Consider the following 21,516-nt stretch of genomic DNA (forward strand, 5'->3'; position numbering starts at 1 on the left):
CGCACCCCCCTGCGGCCCTGCCTGAAGCCAGCCAGCGCATCCCACACTTCCGTCTCCAGCCAGCCCGGCACCCCTGGCCCTGCCTGCAGCCAGACCCTACCTCCAGTCAGCCCCATGTCCAGTGGTGCCCTGCAGTTCCCAGGGCAGTAACCCTTCACACCTGCTTCAATGAGGGGGGCAGGGAGCAGCTGGGACCCACACATGTGCGCACACACACCCAGGCAGTGGTGGGGACCCACACATGTGAAATGGAGCTCATTTCTAGTTCAGGCCCATCTTTTTAAAAAAGAACTTTAGGTAGGGTTAACATACATCCGTATTTTCCCGGACATGTCAGGCTTTTTGGTTCTTAAATCGCCGCCCGGGAAGAATTTTTAAAATTTAAAAATTCCTCCTGGGAAAATACGGATGTATGGTAACCCTATTGGTACAATAAATACATACTGTGGCACATCCCTTAAATCAGAACTTTTTATAGGGAATCGGTTGCTAAGAAATGAAAGGGTTTTTTTTTTCCATTTTTTTTTTAAGTCATCCCTGCTGGGGCCCCACCGAAAATGTTCGAATTGGGCCCCGCACTTCCTAAAGCCGACCCTGCCCAGCTGACCTGGGTTCGGGCTAAAGGGCTGTTTAATTGCGGTGTAGATGTTCAGGCTGCGGCTGCAGCCTGAGCTCCGGGACCCCCTCCCCTCGCAGGATCCTTCAGCCCGGCTCCAGCCTGAGCTGGAACCTCTCCACCACAATTAAACAGCCCCCTAGCCCAAGCCCCGCAAGCCCAAGTCAACTGACATGGGCCAGCCATGCTCTTTTAAATGCAGTGTAGACATACCCTAAAGGTTACTCTTGCGGTGGTGTAGCTTCTGAACTATACCTTGCTGAGGGCTGTCCCTAAAGTAACAATCTAGTCCAATGGGACCATGGAGTAAGATGCAGCTCAGCATGTGTAAAGAACCTGGCTCTTTGAAAATATTGATGAAAAACACTCCAGCATTTTTTTTTCACAACTAAACCTGTGAACATTAGAAATTGTGTGTGTGTGTCTGGGGGGGCTGTTAAAAACTTATTTATGGCATAAAAGCTGCCATTTTTCTGTTATAAGGCAGAAAGTAAAAAGTTAGGGAAAGAACAAACTAATTCAGCATTCAAATAAAAGGGAAAGGTATTGGATTTAGACCACCAATTTTAGGTAAGTGTCAATAAATGATTTTTAAAGGTAGGTCAGTTAACTGTACATTTGTTTTAATATACTGTAGGTTTTAATCACTTTGTTAAGTGATTGCAAATGAGGATACTAAAAAATGGCATCTGAGAAATGGTCTGTCTCTAATCTATGTACATTTTCCCTGCTTCTTTAGCCAAGTACTGAGATTAGATTAGTCCACCAGACCATGTTTTATCTGACTCTTCTTGCAACCTTACCTCTGCACTCACCAATACTCTGGAGGAGTGGCCTTGTATAGTCAGGGACACGCCCCATTTAACAAAGGGAAAACTTTGTTACAGAAATTAAGTGACTTGGAAAAGGCTACAAAGGGAACAAGTATCTAGAGTAGCCGTGTTAGTCTGTATCCACAAAAACAACAGGGAGTCTGGTGGCACCTTAAAGACTAATGGATTTATTTGGGCATAAGCTTTCGTGGGTAAAAAACCCACTTCTTCAGATGCGTGGAGTGAAAATTACAGATGCAGGCATTATATAAAAACACATGAAGAGAAGGAAGTTACCTCACAAGTGGAGAACCAGTGTTGACAGGGCCAATTCGATCAGGATGGATGTCTACCCCCAATAATAGATGAGGAGGTGTCTATTCCAGGAGAGGCAAAACTGCTTTTGTAATGAGCGAGCCACTCTATTATTGGGAGTGGACTACATCCATCCTGATCGAATTGTGCCTGTCAACACTGGTTCTCCACTTGTGAGGTAACTCCCTTCTCTTCATATGTCACTATATAATGCCTGCATCTGTAATTTTCACTCCACGCATCTGAAGAAGTGGGTTTTTTACCCACAAAAGCTTATGCCCAAATACATCCACTAGTCTTTAAGGTGCCACCAGACTCCTTGTTGGTTTTACAAAGGGAAGTATCAGAGCTAGGGTTAGAACTCAGGAGTTCCTGGTTCCCAATTCCCCTCTTTCAATCTCTCTCTTTTCCTGTCTACTCAATCCCAACTCCCCCCCCCCTCCACCCCCCGCCAATCCCAACCTTCTCTCTCTCCCACACACATACAGTGGCCACTGGTCCCTCACCACACACACTTAAATGTGGGACCCAATTCTCCTCTTACTTATACACATGTAAAACTAGCGTAACTCCAGTAACTTTAGATGAGTTACTCCTGATTTATGCTGGTGTCAATGAAGTCAGAATTAGGTCGTTGTGAAACATTGGAGTATGGTACTAGATGGGGGGGGGGTGGAATAATCTATGAACCAGTATAATGCAATTATTAGTTTCTGTATCTAATACTTTCCAGGGAAAACCATTTGTTGTCCATGAATGTCTGACTTTGCATCTCTGCTTTTATTATAAGATGTGTAAAACCTCATGAAGCCAGATAGCCAAATTAAAACTGTTCTGTGGAGGGGCGGAAAATTGCTTCAATATAAGAAAATTCCAATCATCTAGGATTATCTGTTCCTTTGTTACAACCAGCTTGCCAAATGTTTTTATTCCTACTAAAACCAACCACTTATATTGGTAAAAGAATTGGGTTCTACTCCAAAAGCAGGGCCGGCTCCAGGCACCAGCTTGTCAAGCAGGTGCTTGGGGCGGCCGCTCTGGAGACGGGTGGCACATCCAGGTATTCGGCGGCAATTCGGCAGATGGTCCCTCACTCCACCTGGGAGCGAAGGACCTTCCGCCGAATTGCCGCCGCAGATCGTGATCGCAGCTTTTTTGTTTTTGTGGGGTTTTTTTTGTTTTGGCTGCTTGGGGCGGCCAAAACCCTGGAGCCGGCCCTGTCCAAAAGTGTGTATTAAAATGTTCTTTTTCCTAAAAAAAAAAAAAAAAAAAAAAAAAAAAAAAAAAAAAAAAAAAAAAAAAAAACAGAAATCCCAGCATAGAAGATATACTAGTATGAAGGGAAAGGTTCATTCAAAAGAGCATTGACCTGATGAAAAGCTGAGTGAGTTTTATGATAAGTTTATTAATTCCCTTGTGTTCCTTTGTGGTGGAGATGTTTTCTTTCCTCGGCAGCCTACATTAACTAAATTGACAACAAATGAAATGTGTTCAAAACCAAAAGACAGCCTAGGCTAAATAATCATTTCTCTCCTCATTTCAAAGACAAAATGTTGGCCTGAAGTCCATTTTATTCCCAATGTTTCTGTTAAAAAGATGTTGGTGGTCTAGTACCAATGCCAATATACACTGTAATATGGGTAAATCAGATTTCAGCTGCTCTTGTAAAACCTTAACTGCATCTGCAGACCTATCAATTTGTGATGAGAAAAGAAAATCTAGAGTCTTATGATTTAAATTACCCACTTAAATCTTTGAGAGCACATATTATAATAAGGGCTAGAGAAAATAGATGCTATTTCCTATGATTTGTCAAGCTAAGTCTAAACAAGTGCATTCTCATTTGTTTCAACTGAAAACCATCTGAAATGCAGTCACTAGAAGCAGCAAAAAGCAGCACTTACACAGATGATGTTCTCAACATTCTCAGTAAAAAGGTCAAGATCTTTACAGTATCTTTCCATTAAAGCATATAAAAGGTCCCTTGATTTCACAGCTATGGGGAACAAACAAAATGTTCTCATGAAAAGACAAATCCTTAGTCCAGTGCATAGCTTAAGTAACCAGGCTGCATTCTGTGTAATAGATGCAGAGAAGAGAGAAATCCACACTTGAAGTCCAGGTTAGGAAGTGGTAGAAGACCTGTTCTATGGCCATTATTCTAGTCTCACAACGGCAGAAGGCTGTTGTGTTGCTCCATTCCCAGGGTAGAGGAATGACTGGTGTATCTTGATTCCTCCCCTGTCCAGCCACCAAACCATCCTCTTTCCTGGCACTACTGAAGGAGTACAGCAAAGAAGGCTTCATACCAGATAGCCACCTTTGCCTCATTAGTAATTCATCATGCTTGGCAAACAATGTTTAGGGGTTATTGAGGCTTACATATTTCTATCAGGAGTCTACTGTAAAATTGGACTTTTTCCACAAGCTTAAATAATGAGCCCATGTACAGAAGAATCTGCTTAATGAGGTAGCTCTGCACATGGCCTTTGTCAAAATTAGCAAACTTTATGATTAACAAAAAAGGTACCATTTCAATAGTAATGCTGCTGCCTATGGAGCTGTAATGAGCATACTGCCTGACTGGGCAGGCCCTCTGGTATGGGAGGATGCACTATCTGCCGTGGAATAGTGACTGAGCCTATGCCAGCGGCAGGGGCAACCACATGAGGTGCACAATCATTTTTTTTTCTTTAAAAGCAGAGATTCCCAGAAAGGGAAATGCTCTGTGATCCCATAGTGAAGTGTACAACAAACATCTCATTTAACAGAAAAGAAATACACTTCACTGAACTGGATAGAATCGCTTGCTTCCACTTTTACTCATAGGATTTCTATCAAGATGTTTCCCCTTTAGAGGGGATTTAATTTTCTGTAATATGAAACAAAAGTCACATTTATTCCTTGAAATCTGGAGCATTATTTCCCCCCAACAGGAGGTAAGCTCTATATGGTAAACTTCAATTGCTGTTTTGGATACTCAGCACTTCTGAAAACCGGGTCCAAGATCTGTGGAAATGTCAGTCAGGAAACTTTCACATTTCTGCAAAGTCCTCTTTTGTTCACATTAAGCTGCAGTATTTGAAACAACAGTTCAGTTGTTTGTGGGTTTATTTCATTAAGACTCAGCAGTTTCTGAGAGTGGAGTGGGGGGGGAAAAAGCTGGAGCCCAGACAACACTTTTCGCTCATTGTCTTGACATAACTGACTAAGACACTTGAATTCCTTGTTGTTTTTGTTTAGTTACAGTAAAACTCAAAAGACTCTCCACATGACTGGCTAAGAACAAGGCCAGAGGGACCTCTATCGTCCGAATACAAGTTATGCCATTATGAAATAATGAGACAAGTGGACTGCCTTTCGAAACCAGTGAGTTTTTAATTTAAACCTAAACAAATACCACCCCTGTTCATTGTTCTTAAAGATTTCTCTCATTTGTAAAAATAAATCCCTGAAGGCTTGGGGTGACAGAGCCATCAAAAGGCATTAATGGGCTGCAGACAAGGGGCTGTAACTGCACCCCCTCACTTGGATGATATACGTAAGTTAATATTCAGTGTTCCAATCTGGGCACACTTTAACTACAGTCAGAACTCTGATATAGAAATGGCAAGCACTAGGAAAAATTTAGACTGATAATACTGAGCAGGCACTCAGACATCAAACCAGACAATATTTGTTACTGAATGACTTACTCTGCCAATCTGTAAAGTTGTGTAACATGCAACAGTAACAGTAAAGTAACATTGATAGGATTGCCAATTTTGGTTGGATGTATTTCTGGAAGTTTCATCACGTGCCATAATCTGTAATTAAAGATTAATCTTTAATTCCTAGAGACTCCAGAACAATTCTGGAGGGTTGACAACCCTAAATATTGGTACGCCTAGTCTCTCTCTCCTGTTCTCTGCCTGCGGAACACAAAGTATAGTCTCCTGAGATCAGACTAGATGATCTGATGGTCTCATGTGGCCTTAAACTCTCTCTAGATATGACATCAACACATTCTAAAAGACTGAATTTACATTTTGAGTGAGTCGATCTGAAATCTGTATCTGTACAAATACTTGGCTAATGTTTGTGTTCATACCAGTGCACACACACGAACACAAAATCTGTTAAACTTGGCTATCAAAATGGCCAATGCCCACAGGCGCGGTCTTTTCTGCTGCACCTGCTGTAGTTCTATGAGCAACTCCCTCTTATAGGCCAGGATTTCTTCCATCTCTGCTTTCTGACCAATGAGACTGCCTTTCCCGCTCTGACCTAGTTGGTTTATACAAGGTCTGGTAGCTGGAGTGGAGAAAAAAGTCTGCCAGCATAGAAGAGTTTCAGCATGGACGTCATTATGTACTTTCTAGTACTTCACCACATAAAGGTCCAGACGGTGCCTCAAAGCCACAGCCTGCGCTGGAGGGTAGGATGGGACATACTGTAAGCAACAGCCCTGAGGAGGAATTGTATTGAGTCAGCCAGATTTCCTGCTGGGGTGCGAATACAACAGTGGCAGATCTGCCACTCCAGGAGACAGTGCAGCATGCACTCTGCTCTACCCCTGCAACTTTATAAATTAATGTGAAGAAAGGGTGGGGCCATGGCTTTATTCTCCTTCTGGGGAGGTTATGATACTAGCACCAAGTATGCATTTTTCAGCTACACTATAGCTGGCCCCCACACAGGAACTGAATGTGGGGGAAGACAGTTATGCAGGCTCAACAAAGAGGCCGAAGACCGAATGGACCACGCAGACTGAACTACCCTCTTGCCTTAGAGATGTCCCTTCCAGGTGAGGGTAGAAAAACACTGGCATTTGTGCAGCATTGTTGGAAGCTAGTGTTGCTGCTGTGTCTGTCCTGTAGTTGAGTAGTGGACTTCAGTTTTTGTGGCTGCCCATCTGAATCAATTCACTCAGCAATAAATACATGCAAATTTATATTAAAAAAAAATAAAAACTGGAAATGTGTAATAATTGTTGCAGCAATGATCAAACAACCAGGAAATTCTGGGCCAGATCCTCAGCTGGTATAACTCATCATAGTTCCATTGTCATCAAGGTTCTCAAGTTTCGATTTAAGCTTCACTATTGGGTTTTGATTTTTTTTCCTGCTGAACTGTACAAATTAAGGACACCAATTAAGTTTCCTGGCTTTTGCCGGCTGTTTCAAAACGTTATTTAAATATAGTTTTATTTTGTTTTTAATATTCCTAAAGTTTATACCAACTATGGCAAAGTTTCTCAGTCTTGTATAAGTCTATTTCAGTTGTTATTGAAACTTCAGACTCTTTCTGTTTAGGTAAAAAGATCTGGGCATATTTTGAAATGCCAAATTTAGCCAGTTAAACTGTTGTAAGATTAAACACGGACATGATTTACTGCATACTTATATCTTGTCCCATAACTGTATTGTACTGCTGGATTTACTCTGCAATGTCTTTAAGCTACCCCATGGGGTACACAATGTAAACATACAGTCAAGATTAACTGAGATGGGCCAATTGTCCTCTAAAAATATGTTTAATGAATGAAAAATAAATAGTAGGATAGAGGCTAGTTAAAACTGTGCAATGTGGATTTATTAAAGTGCAACAAAAATCATAACACAAAATTAAAATTACACCAATAAATAAATAATTAAAATAAGAATTCACAATGAAACGTTGTAGAGTAAGATTCTAGGCTAACCAAGAAATTTGAAGCTTAACCGAGAATTAGAAATGTATATACACTGTAGTCAAAACTCCTTTCCAGGCTCCTTAAGATGCGTTTTAATGCTTCACCACTATTACATTAGATTTGCTCTAATGAGAAGCCTGAATGTAAGAAGTAGAATATAGAGATTTCCTAGTACACCATGTAAGATTTAACAGACAGAATTAAGAATGGTTTGAGGTGCATTTTCATTGCAAAAATACTGCTGCTTTGGCCATTTCTCCTGCTGCACCCAAAAGATAGAGACGCTCAGGTGAAGCTGCTGCCAGCTTGTCACCTACAGGTCACTACTTAACATTGTAAAGGCCCTTGTCAATTTCCATGTTACTTCTAGCTGCTGGAACTGAGCAGAGCAGCAAAACCATTGGCACCTGGTGAAACTGCTTGATGTCAAACTGCTTTCTGAAGTTTGGCAGGAGAATGCCAGGGACTAAATCAGGGCTTTTTAACAGATGAGGGGGTGCCATCTGTATAAATCAATGCCATTAGTATAGCACTAGTATAGGTATTTGCTGAGGCAACTAATCAGCCTTGGGAGATAACCTTATGACAGGATTCAGAGTGGTAGCCGTGTTAGTCTGTATCAGCAAAAAGAATGAGGAGTACTTGTGGTACCAAGTACTCCTCCTCCTCCTTATGACAGGAGTCAGTGAGAGCTCCTTACTGTTTTTAATCTGGGAATATATGCTGCAAAGTTGCAGTGATTTTATCAAAATCTTGCAACAAAGTTCTTACCATTTCCCGAGGAGAAATTTTACTCTTTGTGCAGACCAAAATGGCAGCACCACATGTGTCCTAGCCTGGTAGCAGATACAGAAGTGTACAGCAATTTGCTACATTTTGGGGGATCCATTATTGCTGTGAGACTCTTAAGTACATAAAGCTATTTCTAAACAACTGTCAAGCACTACTGAGTCAACTTTTACTAACCTCATCCAATCTATTCTGTTCCTTTTTGTAAAGGGAACGCAGGCTTATAAACAGAGACACAAGAATGTGAGCCATTGCTGCTATTAAAGATGCTGTGCACGTGGAAGGGTGATCCCATAGACACTAAGGAGTATGCGTCCCCAAGAGAAGCCTTGGTACTTCGCTGTTTGACTGTACTTAAAACCAGTGGAAATCAAACTACTAAATCTACCCTGACTACCCATGAAAAATACTATGAAATTTGTCCCTAAAATCACAGGAGTAAGTTGTATTTAAAAACGAACTCCTACAACATTCATTAGTAACTGTTTGTAACACACAAACCCATATGAGCCAAATCCTGTGGACCTTGTAATGCAGCCCTCACTCAGGCAAATTCAAAGTCAATGAGAGTTTTGCCTGAGGAATGACAAAGTAAAAACTGAGAGCTAGATCATGACCATTATCCATACAGGGGAATAATGGCTTTCCTTGTAACTCAGCTGCATAAGACCAACCTGGATCTTGGGTCAGGATACAGGGCGAAGGAAGGCAGGGGCTGTGGGAGTAGGATAGGGGGAGATGGATAGCAGATGAAGCCACACCCCCACTCCCATGCATTGGCTAGTGCAACTGGCTGGATGCAAGATGGAGAGAAAGTTGCAACTGGTAAAAGACTAACACAGCATGCCCCCTCTCCTCTGTGGAAAAGAGGCACTCTAGAGAAATTTTGATACAGAGGGGTGTTTCTGGGGCATAATTCCTTTCAATCTAGTCTTGGGTAATGGTCACAGAATATGGCCTATGCCTTTAAACAAATGCCAATAACTGCATGAACCCAAGCAAATTCTATGATATAAATGCAAAGGATCAACAAGTAACACCAGGAATAAATATGTTCTGAAGATTTTACACCTCTTTTAGATAAATTTAAAAAAAGCACAGGCTTCCCAGAAAAAATCTCCAGCATCAGACAAATAGATCATTCAAACCAGAACACATACACACACAAACATGTTTTCGATCAAGACAAGTCAGTCATATTGTACTGAGGATCAAATTGGACATAACGAACATTTATCAAATGCTTTCAACATAAATCATAGTATAGAAAATAGGTTAGGATTATAGTATTTCACCACTTCTGGTTTCAGTTAACACACACAGCACAACTGAAGAAAAATGCCAGTAATTTTGCATCTGTACCACTGAAATTATGGATTTGTCAAGATCAGTCACGTAAACTGCTTTGATCAGCAATTTGATTTGCAGAGGTAGGTCATCAGTCAGAAGTAACTTTAAAATCAAGTGTGAAAGAGTTACAAACAATTATTCTAAAATAGTTTTTTTTAAGAAAGAAGGTAGGAATTTTTTTGTTTTCTCTATGCACAATATATTGTTTATTTTAAAAAGCATTTTTGTATTAAACAGTATACCTGTAGCCTGAAATTTTTTGCATTAGAGCATTTTTTTAATTTTTAAACTATAATATCAGTTTCCAATATAAATGTAACCTCCACTGTTTAACCTGGGACACAACTTCTTTGTTAAGTTATTAACTACACGGAATTAAGCAGCACGCATTTGTGGATTGTGAGCACATGTGCTTTTGGCTGTACTCAGTCCAATACGTAAAAATAATGCAAATTGTTAATTGCCCTGCATTCAGCACCTCAAAAAAAAATTTAACACAGTGAAACTGCTAAAATTTGTGAAGTTCCAAGCATGGAGATATTCCCATTTTATTGCAGCTAAACATTTTCATTACAAAGCAAACTCAAAAGTATAGCCAATTTACAACTTAATTTTTAACCTCATGTACTTATGCTTTCCTTTTAAAATCTCTACCCACTATTGCAGTTGTTAGCATTAATTAGCACATGCAAAAGGGTGCTCCTTCAACCTCTGAACGTAAACATTAGATTCATATAAATTTTACAAAGACAGAAAAAGCTCAAAAACTTGTCAAAAATGTAAACAGCAAAGACTAATGAACATGGATGTTGGATTTGAGAAAAAATACTTTAACTTACTGCTATTTGTTGCATGAACCAAATGTTTCATTCTATAAAAGTTCTTTCCAGTTTTCTTCTTGCTCATGCTGTGTTGATTGATAACAAGGATGATCTTTTTTTCACCTCAAGATCCACTATTTAAATTTTCAGTCTCTAATGAACTGTTAATCTTTCTGATGTTCCCTAGGATAGAGAGACTTTCCTACTCCACCTCTCCCCCCACCCTCACTCCATTCCTCACAGAGTTGAACTGGATGCTACTGAATTTGGCACAGTTAAAAATCAATTTCAGTGATGATCTGGCAGTTTGTTAAAAAAGGGTCACTGACTTTTCAGGATCAATTAAAGTATATCAGAGTTCTCATTTAGAAATCACAGTAACATACTGTATGTAAGGGTCATTGGTTGAGATATCAGGCTTTTCAAATTCACATTTCTATATGAATTTAATAACATACCTATTTACAATAGTATGTTACGCTCATTGACTTAGCAGAAGAATATTTTGGGGATAGTGAATTGCAACAAATGTAAGTTAACTTGAACTACTTGTACAAACTAACTCTCCTAAAATTCATATTCTTGAAAATCTTCGACTATTCAGTACAGATGAGCCAAACAAGTTCATCAGGTTGGTAAATGCAATGATCCCAAAATGCAAACATCTGTTTAAGACCTATAAAATCAACCAACACTGGAATGATTTTTGTGACACAGAACAGGACATAGAATTTTAAGGGTGATTTTTTTTTTTTTTTTTTTTTAAAAGAAGAAGCTACATTGTGGTGCTGTGAATAGCTTCCCTTTGTTACACTAATTAGGAGATCAGAGTAACTGACAAACGATCCTGATGAGCCTCTAAAGAATTTGGTTTACTCAGGACAAAGGTAATGATAGTTTAAAGTAATGCAGAAAATATTTTAACAAAACAAAAACTCTAAAAATATATGTTCTGTATAGCATGCCACACTTAACGGACCAAATCCAGAGGTCCTGCTTTGATTTTAACTTTATCCAAACTCAGCCACACTACCACTATCAACTTCCTGGGAAATTATCAGAATTAGCAAAAAGAGTGAGCAGAACTTCCAGATTAGGCCTAAAGAGATTAATTTAGCAATATCTGCTTGTGATACATATTCTTTTTCTCTTCTTCTTTGTATGCTTGTTTCTTTAATATGGAACAGCCCTCAGCAACTTGGCAAGTTGATATTAAGAAAGATAAACTACATTTATTTAAACCTTTTTAAGCAGGAAAATAATAATCAATATATACAATTTTTTGGAAATGCTCTGAATGCTGGGCACATACAATACTGGTACATTCACCAACAGTGAAACTACAGTCTATAACCTGTATTTCATCTGATAACTACAGTCTATGACCTGTCATCTGTATGTCATCTGATAAAAAAGGCACAGGTGGGTTTGATTTTTTTTAAAGTCTGTCATATTATTTACGGTTTAATAGAGTTATATTCATTGATATAATGTAACCTCAACTATAAAGTTTAAAAGAAAACATTTTGGGGGGCGAGGGGCTGAATCCTTGAATAGGCTGACCATATATCCTATCTTCAGTAGCTCTGTCTTACTTTTTAGCCAGCTAGTGTACTTTTTTTTTTTTTTGCCTTGAGTCAAGTTGGCCAAATGTCACAAGATTTGAATCTGCCAGCCTAACTCTCTTATGCTGGGAAATTATGAGTGCTGCTACCCAGGCAGAAGAAAGAATCCTTCAGTGTCACAATCATAATCCTGAACAGAACGCTAATACATATAGGGAGAATAAATATGAGGACACACTTTTCACAACAGATTTTATTGCAATATTACTTGACTTACATGGTCAAGTCACATATACCACCGGGGGAAAATAGATATCTTGCTTTTTGGTTCTATTATTTATTATTATGAGTTTGCTGATTATGGAAAAAGTGCTTGAGGCAGTGCAGAACATGAAGTAGATAAGGTCCTTTCCACCATGAGCTTGCAATCTTAGGGTATGTCTTCACTACCCGCCGGATCACTACCCGGATCGGCGGGTAGTAATCGATCTATCGGAGATCGATTTATCGCATATCATCTAGACGTGATAAATCAATTCCCGAACACGCTCCCCGTCGACTCCAGAACTCCACGAGAGCGAGAGGCAGTAGTGCAGTTGACGGGGGAGCCGCGGCCGTCGATACCGCGCCATAAGGACCCAAGGTAAATCAATCTAAGATACTTAGACTTCAGCTACGCTATTCACATAGCTGAAGTTGCGTATCTTAGATTGATTCCCTCCCCCTCCCCCCACCCCCAGTGTAGACCAGCCCTTAGAAGACAAAGTATCTGGTGATTCTGCACTTGCTGATAAGGAGACCTTTGTGAATCCAAGTGTTTCTGTAAATATTTAACAAATATTTGATATTTATAATATGTGCAGCTATGGAAGAGGGCTTAGTCCTACATTTTCACAGCTTTTAAGGGCAGAAGAGACCATTATGATTATCTAGTGTGATCTCCTGCATAATACAAACCATAAAACCTTACCCAGTAATTTTTGCATCAAGCATCATTTGAACTATAGCATATCTTCTAGAAAGATACCCAGCCTTGATTTAGAGACCTGAATGAAGACCTCATTGTTAAAAATTTGCACCTTATTTCTATCTAAAATTTTCTAGTTTCCGCTTCCAAAACATTAGACATTGTTATGCCTTTTCTGATAGTTTAAATAGCCCTCTACTATCAAAAATCCCTTTACCACATAGGTATTTTAGATTGTGATCAAACCTCTTAACCTTCTCTTGGACAAATTACATAGTCTGAACTTCTTAAATCTCTCACTATAAAGGCACCTTTTCCAGACCATTAATCATTCTTATAGCTTTTTTCTGAAACCTTTTCCAATTTGTCAATCTCCCTCTCTCTCTCTCTCTCTCTTTTTTTTTTTAATTAGTATGGCTTCAAATTTAGAAATTTCTGTTGTTGAGACTACAGGCCATTTGGGTAAAAAAACAAAAAACAAAACACAAAAAATCCAGATTTGCCGTGCAAATCCCCCCCCCCCGCTTTTTGTCCCTACGTCATTATAATTTGGGGGCTACCTGGTAACTAAATTGTAGAAAACAAGAGCCTTTGGTACTTTGCCTGTTGCGGATGTCTAATTCAATTAAGCAGAATTATAGAAACACACTATTACAGTCATTCACTGGATTTATGGATTTCACACCCCCTGTATTCTCTGTCACACAATCTCTTGTTCTTAATAATAGAAGTATAAATAAAAATGTGTGTTTTCCATTTTGGAGGACCTTAGTTATTAAATCAAGAATGCATTTAGCCTCTGAAATTTGGCTCAATGGCAATACATCTCTGATCATTTACCTGTACCTGCTAATAATTAGGTATGTGCAAATAATGTGCTTGGCAAACAAACATACTATGGGAACTATCTGATTAGCAGACTGAAGGTCATTTTTCCTTAGTGTGTTTTTGCTAGATGACTATCAGGCCATTTTATACAACACAGACAAGGTTGATGCAATAGAGCAAAGAAAGCTGCATTTCTAAAGACCTAAAAATTGTAAAATGTCTTTTAAAATGTTCTATTATTCTCTTCATACTTTATCTTTTGTTTTCTTTTTTTAAGGGAGACACGGTTCAGAGGTTTTTAAAGTGTGGTAATTTCACATCTCTCAAAACCTATAGTTAAAAAGCAAAATTCTGATCCTCTTTACTGCAGAAGCAAAGGTGAATCTAGTCCCTTACTGCTGCAAATTCTCGCTCCACAGAAGTCTAATCTATCCTGAACACTCCTAGGTATGAAATCTCCCTCTCTCTCTCTCTGTGCGTCATCTACAGAGCAGCCAGATTTAGTCCGTTTCCTAAAAACTACTTTAGTTTATATAAATATATAGTAAATATGTGCCAAGAAACTGAGCATCTTTTTACAAAAATGTTTTTTTTCAAGTGATATACGCTGAATGGAAGCTTTGGAGATTAAAGTACTCTCTCCACAGAAGAGGTACAACACAAGCAGTAAGAGCAAGAGTTTTCCCCACAAATATGCCTTAGCAGTACTGGATTTACCATGGCACCACTGGTGCCAGGCCCATGCTCCAAAGGGGTCCAACCCCGGCCTGCTCTTCTCCACCCCCCGCCCACCGCTCTCTCCTGTGGGGGCAGCGGGCAGAAGCTTGGTTCTGACGGCTCCTGCTGCAGCGGGGCGGGCTCCGCCAGCAGCCAAGCTTCCCCCCCACCCCTCCGCCCAGTGGCGGATTAATGATTTCGCTGCCCCATGGCCCTGAAATAATTGCCGCCCCGCCCGCCCCTGGCCCCACCTCCACCCTTTCCCTGCCCCTATTCCAACCCCTTCCCCAAATCCCCGCCCCAATCCTGCCTCTACCCCAGCACACTGCGTTCCCCCTCCTCCCCCTCCCTCCCTGCCCCGCGAAACAGCTGTTTCGTGGCGCAAGCACTGGGAGGGAGGAGAGAGAAACAGGACATAGCAGCGCGCTCGCGGAGGCGGCGAGCTGGAGCAGGAGAGCTTCTCCATGGGTGCTCAAATTTGCCGCCCCTGCAAATTTGCCGCCCTAGGCCTAGGCAATAATACGCCGTTGCCCTCGCCTCTTCCCCCGAATGTGCCGCATTCCTGTCCCTCTCCCTCCCAGCACTTCCCCCGCCACCGAACAGCTGTTCGCCCACGTGAGGGAGGGGGAGGAGCAGAGCTGCAGCGCGCTCACCGCTTGGGGAAGGAGACGGAGAAGAGGCAGGGGCCTTGGGGAAGGGGGTGGAATCAGGGCATACCACCTCCAGCCCCCTGCCGTGAGTCGTTGGTGTGGGCTAGGAGCAACCCCCATGACCCCAGCCCTCTGCCATGACTCCTGCACACCCCCCCCCACACCCCTTCAGCACCCTGCCCTGACTTCTGCACCCCCCACACATACCCAGCCCCACCACACCCGATGCCCTGACTCCTGCACCCCCCTCACATCCCCACCCTGAGCACCAAATGGGAGGTCCTGCACACACACACACACCCACATTCCCACCTGCACCCTGAGCACCAAATGGGAGCTGCCCCAGGTAAGCGCTCCACACCCCAACCTCCTGCCCCACCCTGAGCTCCTGGCCAGAGCCTGCACCCCAACCCTCAGCCTGCTCCTGCACCCTAACTCCCTCTCAGACCCTGCACCCTCAACCCTGTGCTCAGTGTATCCCCACCCTCAGCTCAGTTCAGAGAGAGACGAAGAGAATGAGCTAGAACCAGGGAGAAGGTAAGTACCTGCTCTATGTGGGCAGGGGGGGATCTTGTTTATCCCCTCCTCAGCCCTGCTGCACTTGCAGTTTACCCCCAGCCTCTCCCTTGCTCCAGGGAGCAACCCTAGCTCCCGCCCCACTGTGCTGTGCTTTTGCCCTCGGCCCCTGCCTTGCTCCAGTCAGCAGGGACTAATCCTCACCCCATGCCCCACTGTGCTCTTGCCCCCTGGCTGCCTCGCTCCAGCTGGGGACCAATCCTTCCCCCCCAACCATGCCCTACTGTCAGGGTGGATAAAAATCAATGACTTCTTTTTAAAAAAATTAAAAAAATCTGATTTTTGAGGAAAAAACCTACCTAAAGATAGTTTTAATTAAGATACATCATATCTCATCATGGAATAGGAATTATAAATTCTAATTCTATAGTATGAGACAATATATTCTGGTAATGTTTAAGTAAAGTTTTGTAAATGAGTTCTAATAGTTCATGGATTAGGGACCCAATTTTATGAGGTTCCACGGGTTTCTGTATAGATTATTTAGGTTAATCTTTCTATCTACCCACTGGGACTCAGTGCTCAGTCTAGAAGATACCATCAGAGATACTTAGTTTTACAGTTCTCAAACTGTGGATTTGTGTCTCCAGAGGTAACATGCTTGTTAATAGCAAAAATGCTTTTAAATAAATAATATATAGAAGTGAGAAATAACAGACCTCAACTCTGTTGTCCCTCTGCAAATTTGTGTACACAGAGTCAATCCCTTACCTCTCTTTAAAAGTGAAAAGTTTCAAAAAGTTCAATGCATAGAAGATTGTTGGGGGCGGAATAGATCTGGACAAGGCGAAGAAGTCTGGAGATAAATGTGAGAAGCGAGGGACATATGCTTTTTTTGTTAAAATATTATGTTTGCTGTTGAAGAAAAAAAATCCAGAATACTTAACGTTGTTGTTTTAGTTAAATAACACAATTTAAATGTCTGTCTGGTGATGTTCTCCTCCTAATACAGCCTGGCAAGAAAATCCTCTAAATATTAATGATTAATCTGTTGAACTGGAGATAGTTCACCTCCCAGTGACTTCATAAATATCTACTTCAATTATCTTTGGTAAATGAAATAACCAAACAATCATTCATTTTCTGATATAGCTGTAAAACTCATCTGAAAAGTTTTCAAAATAAATAAAGTGTTTCAAAATGTATAGTGTGTACCTTCTAAAAATGAAATCTACATCTATCTCTGAATTATGAAGAATATGTATTAAGGATATAATCAAGAAGAACGCACTTTTATGTAGAAAACCATGATTAAATCGAGTCTTCCTGACTAGTGATTTAAATAATGATTAAATCAAATCCACCTTGCCCGCCGTTCTCTTGCCCCTGGACTCTTCATTCCCCAAGGGGGCCCCACAAATATGTTTGGTGCCGGGCCCACAAACAGTTAATCCGGCCCTGTTGCCTTAGTCACACCTGGGATAACTCCCACTTATGGAGCTGAAATGGTAGTTTAGTCACTGTAGTTATTCAGTCTTTGGGCCTCTTTCATGAGATTTCTACCAGGGGTGCCAGGATTAAGTGTAACAGAGGGTCCTGTGGCACCTTTAAGACTAACAGAAGTGTGACAGTGTTTGCAATTAAATGATTAATTCATTATGCTTTTAGAATACTTTGAAGATATGAAATAATAAGTATCATCATCATTTTCTGATTTGCACACCTGTCCACTAGGAACCGAACAGTAATTGAGTTTCCTTCTTTACAGTCTGAAAAATATAAATCTTTTTTGGCCTTGACAGTAGAGGGGTAAACTTCCTAGATTTTACTTTAACAGCATTTATTTTTTACTATCATTTTACCTTACATTTATATTGAAAGAAAATCTAGAGTACAGTTTTTTTCCCCATAGAGTTCTACTGCCCTCTGCAGGATTATTTTTTTAAAAAAGCAATATTTATAAAGAAAGCTGGAAAGGACTACCGGGCTCAAGCAATTAGGTACTGGGTCTTAAGCAATTTTTTTACATTCATAAATGATGCAGCAAGCCCAAAGGTGCTGGGGCTATGAAATGCCAAGCCTAGAGGCTCAGTCCTGGCAAGCACTGGCACAAATTAAGCATTGGGGTTAGTCCACTTACAGTATTACCTAGGACCCCATGGAAAATAGCTAGAACACAAAGACATTAGTGTTTACTACATCTTTACATTATGTTTAGTGCAATTTTCAGTTGTGGGGGGCAGGGGAACAGAGCAGTCACATACAGGATTGCTGTCATATGCTTTGAGGGCTTGATCCTGCAAGATTCAAAGCCCTCTTCTGAAGTGCTCAGTGTCCTTGAAGTGCAATGAAGAAAGTGGAAGAATGAGGACACTCAGCACCTAGTAAAAGTGCCCAGCATCTTGCAGGATTGAGCACCTGATGCATTGCTTTCAACATTCCAAATGCTGAATGGCTTTTTGAACCCCTAGGCTGTATGAAGGAGAGAACCTGACATAACAGGCCCATTACTCGATTCATATGTATTTGTAAATTTCAATAGCGTTTCTGCCCAGGGGCTAGTTCTGCTCCTCCAGTACAAAGGAGAAAGAAAATGTTTCTCCACTGCACATTGCATATGCAAATTAGATTTCAGATTAAGGTAATTGTTTATTTGTTTAGAGATTATGTCTGTGAAACAGCCACAGGGAACAGGACTATGAGGGATCTCCAAGATATCCACTCCCCAATGATTCACAGAGCAGGCATACGAATGCAAGACTCCTACATTTGTTTGGACTACTTAGAAGTGTCTTGGATAATTAAGATGAGTTCAGCAGTGACATTGTACAGCGGCAGATGTTATTTATGCTGTAGTTTACTCACAGTCTTACTTGTAAAAGGACATAAAAGTAAACCAGACAGGAGTATGTTTATATATACATGGACTAAATGACAATTGACAATTCAGATGTGAATTACAAGGCTTTAATTACATGAGGGGTTCTGGTGACATCAGAAATCACAAGCTTGAATAGTTCATCATTTCTTCAAAACCCCAAGTTGTAATTGGAGTCCTGTTCCTTTTTTTATTATTATTACAAGAGCCTTTAACAACCCTAAAAGAGTAATAATTTACATCAAACTGCACTGCCCAGAATGCTATTGCTATTATAAATGGCTAATCATCATGAAAATGAATGAAACATCTTAGCACAGAAGGTCATATTATCAAAGTGCTGCGGGGGGAAATTTGTGCATTGAATTTCCATTAATATGAATGGAGTTCTGAACATAAATCATCACATACAGACTGCAGAATTGGACCCCCCCCGCCAACTCCCTTCCAAGGCTTTTGATATGTATAATATGTACATACAGGGATAGGGGTAATAGGTGGGGAGGCTACAGTAAAGTTTTATTGCTGTAAATTTTGAGATGGTTCTAATAAAAACTTTGAAGGCCTGAACACCAGCCATCACACATTTTCTTATATTACAGATACTAAGGCCTATAATTTGCTTTATTCTGTTCCCTTCTTGTTTTCCTAGTCTCCTCCTGATTTTTCCCCATCTTTTACTTTAGTACATAAAGTTACTATGAAAAGAATGGATTTGTGTGGCTTAGTGACATCAGAGCTGTAGTACAGAGTCAACTAATTCAATAAAAACAACGAGGAGTCCGATGACACCTTAAAGACTAACAGATTTATTTGGGCATATGCTTTTGAGAGTAAAAAACCCACTTCTTCAGATGCATGGATCTGAAGAAGTGGGTTTTTTACTCACAAAAGCTTAAGCCCAAATAAATCTGTGAGTCTTTAAGGTGCCACCCGACTCCTCGTTGTTTTTGTGGATACAGACTAACACGGCTACCCCGCTGATAACTAATACAATGTACTGAAATGTGTTACCATGGTTTGTGAAGTATGGGAGATTACAAGCCTGATGATAGGAAGTTCTGATTCCACAATTCAGTAGGAGGTTAATAAAAGTTTCAGGTGCTCAACATGCTTGAAGTGATGCCTTTTATGACTCTGGCCAAATTTTCATTAGTAGCCACTCATTTTGGTTCCCTCCATTTTTGGATGTCCTACCCGAGACATGTTGGGTTCAATTTTCAAAAGTGCTGCGCATCCAAAAGTCCCAGCTGAAGTCAATAGGAGCCACAATAATCAAACGGAACAATGAATTATAAACAAAACCTCTAATTAAGTCTGCATTCTTTTAATTTCCTTTAAAAATGTAGGATTACTGTTTGCAAATATTAAATTGAATATTGTGGCTGCTGAAGAGGTTATATGGAAGGTCTGTCACTAGGGAAAAAATGAGTGCATCTCTTTTCTTTCTCATTTGTGTTTAACATGTTACACCAAATTGGCCAATCTTTGTACTGAACTGACCTATAAACTTCAGGAAGAGTCTGGCTTCACTTTTATATACTGTGAAGTACTGCCAAAGACTTAGCTTTCTTCTTGTGACAGCAGTGGTATTTGAAAATGAAGATTAAAAACGTAACTGTTGTTTCACACCCTATGGGACAGCTGGGTCACAAGGTATAACACCTATATTTAAGTCCTTATCACCGCCTTAGTTTCTTTTCTTGCAAGCTGTTCAGACTTTAAATGAAAGGAGACAGGAGCTAATGGATTATTTTTTATATGTTTTGCCAATGAAAGTCATATTCTCTTCCATGTCTTGCAAACTGTAGTTTATCAAGCCAAATGTTAAGAAGCAATCAGGGGCAATGTCAGGCTACACAATGGATAAATGAAGTGGAAATGATCACAGGCTAGTTCGTAGACCACAGCACAAGGTGTTGAGAAATTCTATTCCTGTTTTTGTCACAAATGTCTTGGGTTCACCTCTCTGCACTGCAGTTTTCTCACAGAAAAAGTAATGAGAATGACATTTACCTATTTTACAGAAGCTGTATGTGAATTATTTCATTAACGTCTGTAAAGGACAGAACAGGCTAGATTGTATCTTTAGACACAACCCTGAGCAAGGGGTGATACGTAAATTGCAACATCCCAAAATTAGCCCTGGTAGGCATTGTGCCTCCGAGATACCCTTCTGATGAACAGTTGCCTCCTTGTTCCTTCTTTGTTCCAAAGGAAGGATAGAAGTGATTTGCTCATGCTGGCTCAGTTGTACAGACAGTGCACTGTGTGTGTGGGTATGTGTATGGGACAGAAGCACACGGAGCCAAGGCTCTGATTATGCCCTACCCACTTTCTCCAGGATGGGAAGTAGCAGGTGCGCATTGACTGCTTCGTTTTGCATGTCCAGATTCAAGTCTGATCAACCTGCATAAGGATGCTGCAGAGTCCAAGTCACAATCTACTTCAGTGTTTGTAGAGATCCTCTGGTGAAATTAATGCAAGGAAGTCCTATGGTTTGTGTTATGTAGATGCATGTGTTATGCAAGAGGTCAGACAAGATGATCACAATGGTCCTGTCTGGCCCTATACTCTATGTAAGATTCTAACCAAGTACAAAGTACTGTCAATATTAATGGGGAAAACACACTGATGATATAGCCAGTCATTATATGTATTCCTTTGCTAAGGCTGGGTGGACAGACGATAGTGATATATGTGTAATTTAAGAATCTATCCTTTTTGTAACACAGTATAACAATATTGGATAAAGCCTTTCCCTAAGTCTTTAAAAAACCCATTTATATAATTTTATTGATTAATGGGATCTCTCCTCAAATGTAGGGTTATTTTTTTTCCTGTAGCCAGCTACTCCTCTATGCTCCATTTACTGTCCTTTTCATTTCAGATGTATTCTGCTTCAGTTAATTCATTTTCATCGCCACAAGACACAGACAATTGACTAACAAGACAATTTACATCTGGGGGGAAAAGACCATAGATTACTAAAAGGTACAATTTACAAACATACTTAAT

The 21,516-nt window shown here is 40.5% G+C and overlaps 1 protein-coding gene across 20 annotated transcripts in view; it reads right to left on the bottom strand.

Annotated features, from left to right (window-relative positions):
* NAV2 (neuron navigator 2) overlaps positions 1-21,516 on the bottom strand; it is a 664,394-nt gene that overhangs the window by 150,097 nt on the left and 492,781 nt on the right. The window lies entirely within an intron of this gene.

Source organism: Chrysemys picta, chromosome 4 (genome assembly GCF_011386835.1).
Source record: "Chrysemys picta bellii isolate R12L10 chromosome 4, ASM1138683v2, whole genome shotgun sequence".
In the NCBI taxonomy this organism is placed as follows: domain Eukaryota; kingdom Metazoa; phylum Chordata; order Testudines; family Emydidae; genus Chrysemys; species Chrysemys picta.